Source organism: Symsagittifera roscoffensis, chromosome 2 (assembly GCF_963678635.1).
Source record: "Symsagittifera roscoffensis chromosome 2, txSymRosc1.1, whole genome shotgun sequence".
NCBI lineage: Eukaryota > Metazoa > Xenacoelomorpha > Acoela > Convolutidae > Symsagittifera > Symsagittifera roscoffensis.
In genome coordinates, this window is record NC_087063.1 from 69,271,640 (window position 1) to 69,287,879 (window position 16,240).

Sequence of the window (16,240 nt, forward strand, 5' to 3'; positions counted from 1 at the left end):
CTGAAAGGAAAGGTCGAAATTAGCAGCGCAGCTATATATTTTTCAAGATTTGAAATTTTTATCAACATTTCTCAGATCATACCAGCTATTTTCTCGGACTTAAGGTGTCATCCGCTCTGGATCGACAAATTAACCTTATATGTATGTTATTTATATTACTAATAATCTTATGTTAAACGCCTAGACGGCTGGTCACTTGACCTTGATATACAGAGAGGACGAACTCTAATTGAAATAAGAAACAGAGTTGAATTAATGTTGTCTGTCAACTAGTTGTTTTATATCGCTCCGACTTAGAAATAAGGTTTATCGATCCATCCGGATTCAAGGATTATAATATCATACCCTCTGGTATGACATGGCGCAGCCAGCAGGATATACCAAAAACCCACTGAATATTAACCCCTTTTGGGAGAGAGCGTCGGACGAACCACCATTAGAATGGACAAAGTGGGCAGCTATATTGGAGATGGCTGTGTTCGCAAAGGATTGGATCGAAATACGGAACTTATTGAGAGCCAGACCAACACTCTTCGAACCCGCCGAGCCTAAGTATGAACTTGAAATACAGGGCGAAACAGACGCGCAACGGAAAAATCGCGAGGTGCGCAATCAAGAAAAACGAGTTGGTTGGGAGAATCACGTCATAAAAGCCCGGGAGAAAGGAGTACTATGCAACTCATACAGATGGGACGAAGCAGACGCAAGAGTCCGGAATTACCTTTTTCTCTGTCTGGGAGCCGAGGGTCAAAGACAAGTCCAACAGAAAAGACCTAACCTTGTATTACACAATGTAACCACACAAGAATTCATGACAACACCGGAAGATATCTTTGTTACTAACAGAATTGTAGCATTCGAGAGATATAATTTTATTTGCCGTTAACAAAAGAAGTCGGAAAGTCTGGAACAATTTCATGCAGATCTCGTCGAATAAGCCTCACGGGCTGATTGTGGAGACAGAGAAGATGAATGGGTTAGAGACATATTTACAGCACACATGCACAACGAAAAAATCGCGGAAGAACTGTTAGCACAAACACGGACTCCACAAGACGCATATGAGTATGCAATTCGCCGAGAAAAAGGAATTGAAAATAGTCGTACTATGAAAATAAATCCTTTTGGGGGACAAACTACACCAAAACAAGAACCAATACATTATATCAATACTCGGGGCGGTCGATATAACTCTGGGAATAACCAAAACTCACAAAGAGGTCGAGGCGGGTTCCGCGGTCAACCATATCCGCGCGGATCACAAAACACAAGAGGAAAACAACGAAATAACAATACAAACAGTTCAAAACAATGTTACAAATGCGGAAACCAATACAATCAGAATCACCTGCAATCTTGTCCGGCGAAAGATAAAATTTGTTCAAAATGTGCCAAACGAGGGCATTTTGCAAAAGTTTGCAGATCTACAAACGTTAATTATTTAGGAACCCGGCAAGACGAACAACAGGAAGAACTAGAAACAGAAAGCCTGGAAACCGAAACCGATCCGGTGGCCTTTGCCGAGTTTACATCACATAACGGATGGGATGAATATCAAATAGACAAATTCTCGGTTATGGCAACCGCTGAATCTTTTGAGATCAAAAATACAAATTTCCTGTCGGAAGATGATCTAAATGGCCATATTGTGAAACTAAAAACAAATCCAGAAGAATTGTTCGCTATAGCCGATTCAGGAAGCCCAATGTCGTTTTTGAACGAAAAAACCGCACGGCGCATTCAACAAAACGATATATCAGCATTACTAAGTGTATCCCACCAAACGACACAGCAAGACACCTGGCTTGTTATAATGGTGAAACAATAAACCCGAAAGGACGATTGATTAAAACGATCGAATCAGGAGGCTGGAAAATTCAATCAGCTCCATTCATCATTGTAGATGATCAAAAAGCCAATATTATTGGACGCAACATACTACCACAAATCGGTGCCAAGCTAATACAATAAAAAAATAAACAAAATGTATTGAATATACGCGAACAAGAAGAATCGGATCCGGAAATGAAACAATGGGTCAAAGATAATTTTCAACAGCTATGCATACGTATTGGAAAATCAAAAAATCACATGATGAAAACTCAATTCAGTCAAGACTTCATGCCAATACAACAAAAAGGACGACGTATTCTGGTGCACTTACAGAAAAGAGTTGAAGGGGAATTGAACAAATTGATGGATCAAAATCACATCATCAAACTAGATAAATGCTTGGATCGACAATTTATTAGTCCAATTGTAATCACAGTGAAAAAGGATCAAACAGTCAAGTTCGCGTTAGATTCTAAGAAAATCAACAAATTCATTCACAAAAACAAATACCAAACATTGAATTATTGTTGGACAATATCGCGCAGGTGGTAAAATCAGACAAATCCAAACAAACACTATTTTCAACACTCGACCTTCGATACGCATATTCACAAATCCCGTTGGATAAAACGACCAAAGAACAATGCAACTTTAGTCTTGTTGGGGGCAACGCTACTGGAACTTATCAATTTCAAACAGGATTTTATGGCCTCACAGATATGCCAGCTGAATTTCAAAAAGCGATCGATTTAACTCTTACAAATTGCACGAACACTTACGCCTATTTGGATGACATCTTAATCGTCACAAAAGGATCGTTGGATACACACAAACAAAAGTTGCAATCAGTTCTGAAAAAACTAGACGAGGAAAACCTGGCGATATCATTGGATAAATGTAAGTTTGCATGCAAACAAGTTGAGTGGTTAGGATTTACTGTTAATAGTGAGGGAACAAAACCATTGTTGAATTGTTGATGACAAGGAACACGAAAGCCAGGGGGAAGACAATGCAAAGCAGGACATACAAACAGAAAAATGATGTCAACAGAATCTAGCGGGACTATAAAACTCAAATCTATTAGTCCCAAGGGGACTTTAAAACTCAATTTGACAAACAAAAGTTTATAAATTTTTGTTGTGAAGGGGGAATGTCATCCGGTCTGGATCGACAAACTAACCTGCTATGTATGTTAATTATATTACTAATAATCTTATGTTAAACGCCTAGACGGCTGGTCACTTGACCTTGATAGACAGAGAGGACGAACTCTAATTGAAATAAGAAACTGAGTTGAATTAATGCTGTCTGTCAACTAGTTGTTTTATATCGCTCCGACTTAGAAATAAGGTTTATCGATCCATTCGGATTCAAGGATTATAATATCATACCCTCCGGTAGGGCATAAGGGAACCTCTAAAACCAAACGCATGTTGGGTGATAAGAACAGAGACTCAATTTCTGCTTTAAAAGTAGGCACCCCCTAATTTGAATTCAAATAGTGGTCAATAGACGAAATACCTAGTAAAAAAAACATCAAAAAGTAAAAAAAAAACAACCTGAAACTACTTGTATCATGTTCAGATGAGATCCGATGAGCTATAATCTCTAATATATTAATTATCTTGCCAGGTTAATATTGTCTTCGAGTGATTATAAAAAATTTTAAGGACGTCTCTGGTTTGTGATGGGTGTCTTCAGTGCTCAAAGATGTGGACCTTACCACTAATTCACAGTGAGGCCTTAATTGAGTCATTCTGATCATTCTAGAGTGTACTTAGACTCTGAAGTATAAGGAGTACTGACAGACGCTTTCGCAGACCAAGGCCGTCCCTTAAACGCAGTGACAAAAAACGTAAGAAAAAAGATAGATTTTAAGTATATTGCCTTTTAAATTAATGTTTTTGCTTTGATTTTAGTAATGTTTTTGCTTTGATTATATTAGCTTAAAATGATTTTTAGGGGCGTAAAATTAGGGTCTATGGCCTGTTGATGCTCTTAGGTAGGCGCATTGATTAACTTCTATGAGCTTGTACAATTTAACTTAATTGCGTAATACCTACTGAAATACAAATAAATAAATAAATTATCATAGCAAGTCATCTAAAATTAACTTCACTATAATAAAGTTCATGGACAGCAGCATCCCGCAAATAAAAACACAGCTATTCAAAAGATAACAAAGACAAAATTTGCCTTGGCAACATAAAATTAAGTTCGAATCAAAAACACGAACCTGATGGAAAAAAAATAAATCCAAAAGCAATTCCATTAACACATATAGTTTCTCATTATTTTTTATAGTCACTTGTTTTAACTGTACTCAAGATATCAATTCTGTTGAGAAACATCTACAAACTGGTATTATTAATGGAGCTCCGAGCCCCTGCAGACCATTTTATGTCAAGATAGCGTCTTTCGGAAGCGCATCTTTCTGCGGGGGCTCGGTTATAGATTCGAATTGGGTTGTAACGTCCGCTAGCTGCATTCTACAAATTCGAACCGGTAAGATAAAGCATCCTAACTTCTTACTATATCTCAGCACATGGTAAAACAAGGATTGTTGATTGCTGCGTAAGTAACACAGAATATTCAGGCTAGGATAAGGCGGCAAAAAGATGAGCCACTTCCAAGCAAAACAAGGACATCCGTTAGCTTTTCAAGTAGCACAAAATGTTCCGATCAGCAGCGGAATTTGGGGGTTGGGGGTTCGGAACAACCTTCCTCAGGGATTGGCCCCTCTACCAACCCAAAGGGTCCCTCTTTGTACTATTTTAAGATCTCAACTTTTGGCTGACCGTTCTTGAACTTTTTCTAAATGCACCTATGGCGCCAATAAATAGTATTTTTGAGGGGAATGCCCGCCAAAAACACGCAATTCTTTGGTTGAAATTTCCATAAATTGCACTGAAACGCCTTTTTTGCAGCGCATAAATTTTGAATCATTTTAGGGTCTTTATAGAAAGAACTGAGAAAATTAATGTGGTCGACCTAATAAAAAACAGAAGGAAGACAAAATCTTTGGAGGTTGCTAATAAAACTACGAACTAATTAACTAAGTTTCAAGAAAAATGTGGCCAAATGGGTCAGAATAGCTAATAACTTTTGAAAATACGAGCATTTGCGGGTTTTATATGCATATGAAACCCTTCAATGCTCCTATTTTTAATAGGTATTAATAGCTATTCATGATTCCACTCAGGTGCTAAAATCGGCCAAAAAAACTGCTATTGTTCCTTCCTTTGATGTTAAGTGGTCGGAACGAAAACTTAGATATACTTTCAGCGAACCAACTGGAAGTTATCGCAGGCGATTTTACCCACACAACCGGCAGGAAGAGTATCAATATTATTCGGACTATCTTCATCCGTGAAGGGTAAGGCTAGTTGAACCTCTGATTATTACAATAGTTACATATTTCGCAGACTTTTTTTCATTATGCTTGCAATTGGCAAGCATTAGAAATCGGGACTTATTTACAGTTAAACACCTTGCCTATGAGCATCACTGAACCCTTTCATAGCTTGGTTTGCATTCATTTAAATTCTATGTCTTATGCTGCATGTACACTATGCTTGGCACTCAAAATGCCCAGTTCGAAGCCGGTCAGGACTTGTCGCATTGGAACAAGTCGCATTTTTTCAGCTTGAACATTGCTTCCGCTTTGCCTTTGTGCCATTACTATGAGTCCGATACAGTTATGCTATTTGAGCCACAAATAAACCATACACCAGCTATATTTTCTACATAGAGCAAAGCTGAGCCTCGCATCTTTTGCGAAAGAAAACCACGCCAACTAAACACAGCGGTGAAGCCGAGCTTCGCATCTTTTTCGATACAAGGCAAGCGCAGCATTGCAATGTAGCAAATAGAAAATGAAACTAATAACGAAATCGGAAATCGAAAACAAAATCGGAAAAAAAGAAAATAGAATATTGAGAAACTTCAGAAAACAGAGGAAAACACAACCACCAGTTTTAACTAAGCTTCAAGTATTTACCAAGCGGTACCTAAGCCGAAAACAAGTGGAAAGACGCCCATTGATCCGGAAACAAAAGAAAAGCCAAAAGACAATGTTGTCATAAAATAATTTGCAGCTATTAAAACATTGAATCTTGCAACAAAAATTACCTAATTTTTTAAATTAATTATTTTTGGGCTTTGAAGCGACAAAAATACGTAAGGTAATTAAAATAAAACCATTTCGGCCTAAACAAGAGCTTTTAAGCAAAAAAAACCACAGAAAATAAACAACACCAAGGGGTATTAATTTTACAAATGACAGGAGAAAACAAAAAAACAATTGCATGTACCATAAAGTGCTGACAGCACAAGAAAACTCCCAACTGTGGCAACTAAGCCGACAAAGTATAACCAGACAACCGAAAGTCCAACAACAATTTTTTCCATTTCATACATACTGAAAAAAACAAGGTCCCTCTGGGACTCAAACCCCAGACCTTGGCTTAAAAAGGCAATCGCTTTAGCTCTCCATCAAGTGGAAAAAAGTATCGAAACTGCTATGGTTCACTGATAAATCAACCTCACTATTTCTTAGAGATGTATAAGAAAAGTAATTTAAGGGAAAAAAGCCTAGTTCCCGATTAAAAAACACTTGTTCTCGCAAATGTAAAAATTATTTATTATTGAGAAAAATAAGAACAGACTCAACGTGTTCTGCAATTTCAGAGCATATAACCACAAGCAACAACAATTTTTTTCAAAATTATTTTCGGAGTTCGCCGAGTGTGGGAGAGTGTCTGTGCCTGAAGCATTGGCTCAATTACAATACCTTCACAAACATTTGCAAGCAGCTCTGCCTACAGATCCCTCACAGCATTGTGCCTCATGATAAAAAGCCTCCTAGCTTGCATATCATGGCATGGTCGTTGCTATTTTCTTTGCCACATTCACAAGTGCGCGGTAGACCTATGATTGGCCAGCCATATCTTAATCTTATGACACCGCGGAACTCCTGCTGTTGAGATACATATCGTCATCTTTCGATGGTAATGTGATTAGCCATGTAGATGTGCTTTTTGTTTGAAGGATTTCCAGGTGGCGTTTACTTCTATCGTCTAATTTTCTCAGGATATCATCCTGGTCAACTTCAGATCGTAGAGTGTTTCGTTTTCTGATTTCAAGTCTAAATGCCATGTTTTCTATGTATAACTCACCGAGATTATAGCGTTTTGAAGACAATTTGTCAGATGGGTTGAGTTATCGTACTGTTGATGGCATATTTTAGTCGAGTTATAAATGCCTAAGACTCCAAATCTGACCTGGAGAGCAGGTATACTTCGCTCGTCATCTGAGATTCTACCCACTAAAGTTTGCGGGAATTCCCGGATTCGTTGTTCCAGAGGTTCCAATATCTAATCAAGGTTGCCGAGTGTTCTCACCAAATAGTTCCATCTGTTCTGGAGAACACGGCTATACACTACGTTACTCAAGTGTGGTTCAGATTCGGTCATTTTTGATAGCCTGCTGATCTGTTCCATCATGATAATCATTTTGTCTTGAATGAACTCTTTGCATGTTTGAAAATTTCCAATTACAGCCGAAGATGTTTTTGTCCCGCAAATGTTATGTTGATATTCGACCCCGCAAAGATAGCTTTGGCTTTAAGTCTAAATGCCATTCGCCGTGTGGGAGAATCTGCAAGTTCTTCGGTTTTTGACGCCAACACTTTGACGCTTTCGGGAAAAATCCATCCTTTATGCCTAGTTGGTTCAGTTGACCCCACCAAGTCTTAACACGGATGAGTTCTCTTAGTGCTGCAGCATCGTCGGCGAACCATTCTTGAACTAAGTTGTACATTTCGAGTCTGTCCATTTAAGGCTTCATGCAGATAGCATAAAGGCCATTGCCATATTGTCTCCGTGTTGTGCCTTGTCTACGTTTCCCAAAAACCATCGAGCTGGTTCCCGGTAAGTATTGATCAAATAGTTTTGCTATTTTCGGGCAAGTGAAGCGCGAGTTGTGTAGCAATAGATCACGGTTCATGTTGTTGAAGATGTTCGTTGCATCGATTTGAAGCATGCACTCAGTTGATTCTAGTTCAAACGTTTTGATTGCGCCGTGAATAGCAGCTTCGACTCCGCCCTGATGGCCAGCGCATGTTTGGCGGACGCCTACGGAGTCTCTTACATCCGCCCTGAGAAGCTTGGCAACAGATTTACCCATGACTCCTCAAAGATTTTTACCAATTCCGATCGGACGTATTCCGCCTTTGCCATCTTTGTCAATAAACCATTAGCCGAAACTATTTAGGCCAAATTAGGCTTTTAAGCGAAAATAAATAACATAGAAAGGAAGATAAACTAAGTCAGGTCTAGTAAATTTACAAAATATAGGAGTACATCAACAACATTTGCAACTACGATGAAGATGTCAAACACATGAAATGTCAAAATCCGCCATATGGTCACTTAAAGTCTAGTAGTAGTCTAATTCCGAATTAGAAGAATGTTGCTTTCGTACGTGTAGAGATCGCAAGTGTAAAAACTAGCTTTCGCTATTAAAACAGGTTTCAAAATGATTGACTAATTCTGTCATACAAGTTTCTCACAGGAAAAAAAGTCTATGATCGGATTTGACAGCGCTTGTTGATGCATCCGTAAAACGGCAGAATAATAGATTAAATTTTCTTAAAGGCAGAATAACTTTTAAAACTTTTTCATAAAAAAAGAACACGACCTCAATAAAAACTTTTGCTCCGTTACCTAATTTTTGATCAGTATCGTTTTTTTATTTTAACAACAATCAAATACATTTCTTAACGGTTTCAGATTCCAAATTTCTGCAAAGCCAACATACGATGTCGCTCTTTTAAGAATGCGTGAATCATTGCCTTGGTTCTCTAGTCAACGAATTTGCAACGAGGACCCTCCATTAGGGTCGCTTCTTGCTTCTTGTGGAATGGTCTCAGTCAATACCAATGGAATTGTAATTCCATTCCGTTTGCAAAAAGCATTCTTCTACGAATCGGTGTTTGAAACCAGCGACGACTCGACTATGGATGACTTTTGCAGAGCCGATCATATCTGTGTTGAAAACGTTATTGCGGACAGTAACATTTGCACATTTGACTTGGGCGGTCAACTATATAAACTTCAATGCGGGACTTCAAGTCCTGAATGCGTGTATGGAGTAGCCAGCTATTATCTCCCCATCAGCGAAAATCTCCAAAACCCTAGCTCAAATAGCTGCAGCAATGGCAGTGTCTTCGCTAAACTTTCTACTCAAATGAACTGGATAACCAAAACCATACGAGAAAACTGGCCTTAAGGCCATAACTTTGTTCTAATATCTTTTCTCATGAATTGCTTCACCAACTTCTCAAGGCGGCCTTCAATTTTATATGTAAGATAAAAACTTTTTGCTATCTCATCGAAGCATCGTAGTGTAACAAATACCTTCCAAAACACAACAAGGATAGTCGGTTGCTGTGCAAGTAGGAGACAGAATGTTCGACTATATTCCTAAAAACTACACTACATAAATTTTTCATGTTTTTTTTTCAAGTTGTGTTGTTTTTGTGCGTGGTGTGATGAAAAGATCTGACGCAAACCAATAATTTAGGCATATTCGTAAACCACAGTAATTTAGGCAAATCAGGCAACGGTTTCTATCCGAAAAATGGCTTAAAAAACTTGAAACGTTTTACTGAGTTCAACTTAAGTTTCATGGCTTATCCTTTTATAATAAGCCTGCTCGCTTGCTTTACTCGGACGAAATTAGACTAAAACTCTTGAACAATTTTTTGTAATTTTATGTATTTCGAATCAGTACTGGAAGGGCTTAAGAGTAATCGTTCCAACCATTACCATAATTATTTGTGGAAAAGTTTTGAGTTGAAAAACAAAATAAGCCTGTCTTTTTTGGGTCTAATTTCAAGCTATAAAGGTGAGCAACCTTTATAGCTTGAAATTAGACCCAAAAAAAGCATAATTTTAATGATATTCTTTCATGATAATGCAAAAAACTTTTCAACATTTTTAAGGCCGTTCAAATCACCAATGAAAGTGATTTAATATGTATCACACGGACTACTCCGATGATTGCTGTATTGTTTTATCTTTTTTGTGCGATGATTGTTGTATCTTTTTTTGCGTGGAAAACAAAAAAAAATCAAAATACAGTAGCAAATCAACAACATTTGCAGGAAACAAGCATAGCCGGTTACAAAAGAAAAACAAAGTTTTTTTTTTCAAATTAGTGCCGTTTTCTCTGTGTGTTGTGATAATAAGATCTGAACGAAACAAACAAATTTAAGCATATTCGACAGCCATAGTAAAACAGGACTATTGGAAAACAGTTTTTGTAGAAAAATGACTTAAAAAATTGAAAAAAAAAAAAGATATTTCAATTAATTTGAAATTTTTTTGGATATTGTGAAGTTTTTGAAAATGGCGCAGTAAAACTAGCTTTAAAAAAGTCAGAAAATTATAGGAAAAAATATTAATGATTACGTATTTTAATATGTAATTACAGTTGACACTGAGGCTACAGTTCCAGAATCGAAAAATTTTGGCTAAAACAAAAAATACTGAAAAACTTAAATTTTAGCAACAAAAAAATTCATAACTCTCAGAAATTAGTGGCCTTTAGCCAGTTCTCAATTACAATTTCTCCTACAAAGAGTCGTAATTTCAATTTTTTTTGTTGAAAAATCTCACGATTTAATGATCTTTTTTGATTTTACCATATTAGAATTGAAATGGTCTACATTGTTTCGGCTAGCTCCCTCTACCACAGCCTGGAACAACTTAGCAACCCGGAAAAGGAACAATTTCTGCCCAAAACATCGGCTATTCCGGGACTTTCCTCAAACCCCGAACACAACGCACCCACAGAAAAATCTCGCATTTTACTCTGCAAAGCAGCTCTAGCGGAAAAACGTCAAGTGGCGGTGTGGCAGGACATCATCATAAATTCTGTCAACAGCCATCGCAAGAAACAATTACAAAGCTAGCACTGCATAGGAGTTGGCAGAAATCCAGAAGACACTGACACATGTCAGCGCAATTGTATACTGTTAGAGAAACGGTACACCAGATATCAGGAACCAGCTGATCAGCTCTGGTATTCTAGTCATTCTTATTACGAGGTGTCGCATCTCAAAGAGAAAAGGAAGAGCGGAGCTGGTGAACGAATATCAGGCACTGCACAGGACGTCCAGCTCGAGCTGAAGTCTTTAAGGATTGTCTTCGAACACCAAGACAACTGCCAGCTGTTTTGTCGAAGCTTCGTTCAAACACAAAAAAGAAATCGCAAACGAGGGAATGCGGAGAACAGAAGACTGGTGGACAGAGGCAAGGAAAATGTTGGACGGACTGAGGAGCAGGCTTCAACGGAGAGGGTGAGTTAGACTTGTGTTATTTGTGCCACGAAGTTTATTCCTGTGGCCTGCAAAACAATGAGTACCATTGTACTCCCACCTCTAATTTTGATTTGGACTTTAAAGAAAGACTCTTTTGGAAATTTGTGCAAGATTATGCCTCCAAATATGTTAAATTTATCAACTGCCACCAACTTGTTGAATTTATTAGAGTTTGTCTAGAAAACGAAATTATAAAGGGTTTTAGATGCGAAGTTTTGGCCTTTGTTAAAGACATACCTAGGTCTCAAGGGACAAAAAAAAACAGTTAAAAAGACCCAGCAAAAGAACGTAATGAAACTATCAGAAAGGCAAGATCGACATCTAGGGCAGCCAGGTGAGGGTTCAGTAAAAGCTCTTGATGATGTTGAATTACTAGATTGGATACAATAAGTGTTGGCATTAGGGCCACAACATCCTATCAGGCATAAATTTACTGAGACAAACTTTCTCGCCGATATTGATATCTTTCTTTTGGATCTCAAAACTGAAAAGTCCCTGCGGAGGCCCTTTGTGAGATCGAAGAAAAGACAAAAGTCTAAGTTAAAAAGGTGAAACAAACAGCATCTGACAAGGGCGTTTAGAAGGCCCGAAAGTAATTGAAGAGTAATGGAGTTATTAAAATCAAATCAGTTCAGCGAAAGGAAAAAAAAGTGATTCGATCGTTATATAGAAAAAGATATCACTAAGGAACTGTTGGCTATGAGTGAAAAGAAGACGAAATAAGTGAGAATCTCCACAAGGATGACGTCTACTGGGGGCAGCTCGCCAGGCTTTATTGGTTGGCGAAGGTGCATAAAGAGAATACCCAATTGAGACCGGTCCTCTCATTGCCTGGTAGCTCTTATTATAACCTGAACAAAGTTCTTGCAAAAATTTTTGAAGATTGAGCGCAAACATCGAAACCATCTCACTAGAAGCGAGAGAAATCATAGGGAGCAGTAGTCTTGAGCCCAATGAAAATGTGACATCTCTAGATGTGAAGAGTTTCTAAACAAATCTTCCCCTTCAAAGAAGCTTTGGACATAGCTCTGAGAAAGCTGTATGAACTAGATAAACCACCGTCAATTGCTAGAAAAACCCTGAAGAGAATATTGAACATGGCAGTTAGTCAAGTCGACTTCAAATGCAAAAAAATATGTTACAATCAGAAAGATGGTATGGTAAAAGGGGCATCTCTTGCCGCTATTTTAGTAAATCTTTGGCTGAAGCAATACGAAACTGCACTATCGAGGGAGATTCCTGAAATGTTCATACCCGAAAAATATCTTAAAGGAATATGTCCCCAGAGTGCAATAAAAAGGTCACGTACAGGTCAAAAGGTGTGGAATGAGAATGCTGTTTTAACTGGTATAACGTACAATGCGGTGATATATCAGATGATAAGTAACGAAATGTAAGTGAAACTGTCTGGTACTGTAGAAAATGCATCGCGATAATGGAGAGAACTAAGTCAAAGCAGCAAGATAAAATTTTCTCCGTTACGTTGACGACATGGTGATAACGCCAAAGGGTGATCCAGAAGAGTTGCTGCCGGCAGCAAACTTACTAGATCCAAATTCAGAGTTCAATAGAGACACCAAACACATCTGGAAAATTGGCATTTACAAATTAGCGTTAACAAAAACTGAAAAAAATAACTCTGGATGAAATCAGAAACCAAAAGATACCGGAAACATACTACATTTAAGAAGTTCCGCCCCCTTCAGTACAAGAGAAGTGTGATCGACCGAACTTTTCACCGGGTTTTCCGCAATACGTCCACATGAGTAAATTTTGATAAAGCGATGGAAATCAACCGTAAACAGTAGTTGGATAACCCAAATCCAGTTGGTTGTCGGGTATTGCATCGCATGCCCTTGAAAAGATCCTTCGGAAGAGCAAAAACAAAAACAAGATGGCTGAGAAAAGGTAGACCTGTGATTATAGCAGCGATTCATTACCCATCTTGATGGTTCAATATCTGGGGAATCACAGTCAGACAATAGCAAAAAAAGTGCAGGATATCTCAAATGCGCAGATAATATTCACGACGCGGAAAATGAAGACTTGCATGTCCTTTTTAAAATCCTCTTTCTCCAGTGAACAAAAATCAAAAGTCGTGTACAGACTTAAATGTTGTGAGTGCAAATCCATCTATGTTGGGCAGACGGTCCGATGACATCTCACCACAAGGATTGAGGAACAGAGGATACACCAGTTGGACAGCATATAAAGCAGTGTGGTAATGATAGTGGTAAATCGGAGTTTGATTGGAAGATAATCGACCAGGCCCCCATCAGGATTGAGTTATTTATATTAGAGGCGCCGCACATACGCAAAGAGAGACCGGCAATTAACACGCGCGACGAGTTTGGAAGTAGGGAGCTGGCACTAAGGCTATAGTTCCAGAATCGAAAAAAAAACTTAATCTAAAACGAAAAATACTAAAATAATTTACATTTTAACATGAAATTAGCAACAAAACGAAATTGTGAAAACAAAAAGGTTGAAAAATCTCAGAAATTTGTGGCTAAATTAATAAAAAAAGTTGCAAAGTAATTGTTACATAATTTTAGCAATAATTGTGAATTGTGGTTGGTAGTTGGTTTAAAAAAATTTTAAGCTGGTTTTGCGTAGAAAACAAATAGAAAGAATAATAAACTAAAACATCAGAATACCCAGTTCCTTCCGTTTTTCAAATGGTCGGAAGTCAAAAAAATTTTCTCTTTTTCATTAAGATTTATTGTAATATATCTATCAGCCAAGTGCAAGGATAATTTGTGATACCCGACTTTGCTTCAATATGCTAGATCTCTCAACTCAGTCCGATGACTATTTGTGATACCTGATTTTTGTGGGACTCACGTCATTAATTCAGAACCAAAAAAAATTTTAACTATTCAAAACATCGCAATTATTACCAAAATTATGTAACCACTATTATGAAATCAATTTTCAAAATCAACCACAAACATCTGAGAGTCTTCAACTTTTTTCTTATTACAATTTCTATTAGTTGCCATTTTCATGCGAACATGAAAGTTATTTCAATATTTTAAGTTCTGGCCGAAATTTTTCGATTTTAGAAGTATAGCTTTGGTGTCAGCTCTCTATTCTCAACTCGTCGCGCGTGTTCATTGCCGGCCTCTCTTTCCTAATATGCACCGCCTCTTATGTCGGTACCTTAACGCTACTGGCGGCCTGATCGATTATCTTCCAATTACACTCCAATTGACCACTAACTACCACACTGTCTTAAATGCTGTCCAACTGGAGTATCCTCTTTTCGGTTTTGCCCTTGTTAGGTTCAATAACTTAGAACCTCGATTAGCCATCGGGCAATTTTTGTTTTACCTTTTCAAATTTGTGCTAATCTGAATACAAAGCTCATGTACCGTTGGAATAGTATTTTTGAAGATTGCTGTAGTTCTTATTTGAATTTTTTGTTCAAAAAAAATATGATTATAGCAGCGATTCACCACCCATCTTGATGATTCAATATCTGGGGAATCACAGTCAGACAATAGCAAAAAAGTGCAGGATATCACAAATGCGCAGATAATATTCACGACGCGGAAAATGAAGACTTGCATGTCCTTTTTAAAATCCTCTTTCTCCAGTGAACAAAAATCAAAAGTGGTGTACAGACTTAAATGTTGTGAGTGCAAATCCATCTATGTTGGGCAGACGGTCCGATGACATCTCACCACAAGGATTGAGGAACAGAGGATACACCAGTTGGACAGCATATAAAGCAGTGTGGTAGTGATAGTGGTAAATCGGAGTTTGATTGGAAGATAATCGACCAGGCCCCCACCAGGATTGAGTTATTTATATTAGAGGCGCCGCACATACGCAAAGAGAGACCGGCAATTAACACGCGCGACGAGTTTGGAAGTAGGGAGCTGGCACTAAGGCTATAGTTCCAGAATTGAAAAAAAAACTTAATCTAAAACGAAAAATACTAAAATAATTTACATGTTAACATGAAATTAGCAACAAAACGAAATTGTGAAAACAAAAAGGTTGAAAAATCTCAGAAATTTGTGGCTAAATTAATAAAAAAAAGTTGCAGAGTAATTGTTACATAATTTTAGCAATAATTGTGAATTGTGGTTGGTAGTTGGTTTAAAAAAATTTTAAGCTGGTTTTGCGTAGAAAACAAATAGAAAGAATAATAAACTAAAACATCAGAATACCCAGTTCCTTCCGTTTTTCAAATGGTCGGAAGTCAAAAAAATTTTCTCTTTTTCATTAAGATTTATTGTAATATATCTATCAGCCAAGTGCAAGGATAATTTGTGATACCCGACTTTGCTTCAATATGCTAGATCTCTCAACTCAGTCCGATGACTATTTGTGATACCTGATTTTTGTGGGACTCACGTCATTAATTCAGAACCAAAAAAAATTTTAACTATTCAAAACATCGCAATTATTACCAAAATTATGTAACCACTATTATGATATCAATTTTCAAAATCAACCAAAAACATCTGAGAGTCTTCAACTTTTTTCTTATTACAATTTCTATTAGTTGCTATTTTCATGCGAACATGAAAGTTATTTCAATAATTTAAGTTCTGGCCGAAATTTTTCGATTTTAGAAGTATAGCTTTGGTGTCAGCTCTCTATTCTCAACTCGTCGCGCGTGTTCATTGCCGGCCTCTCTTTCCTAATATGCACCGCCTCTAATGTCGGTACCTTAACGCTACTGGCGGCCTGATCGATTATCTTCCAATTACACTCCAATTGACCACTAACTACCACACTGTCTTAAATGCTGTCCAACTGGAGTATCCTCTTTTCGGTTTTGCCCTTGTTAGGTTCAATAACTTAGAACCTCGATTAGCCATCGGGCAATTTTTGTTTTACCTTTTCAAACTTGTGCTAATCTGAATACAAAGCTCATGTACCGTTGGAATTGTATTTTTGAAGATTGCTGTAGTTCTTATTTGAATTTTTTGTTCAAAAAAAATATGATTACAGCAGCGATTCACCACCCATCTTGATGATTCAATATCTGGGGAATCACAGTCAGAC

The 16,240-nt window shown here is 37.6% G+C and overlaps 1 protein-coding gene across 1 annotated transcript in view; it reads right to left on the reverse strand.

The window, feature by feature from the left end:
• LOC134840350 (F-BAR domain only protein 2-like) overlaps nucleotides 1-16,240 on the reverse strand; it is a 284,611-nt gene that overhangs the window by 63,590 nt on the left and 204,781 nt on the right. The window lies entirely within an intron of this gene.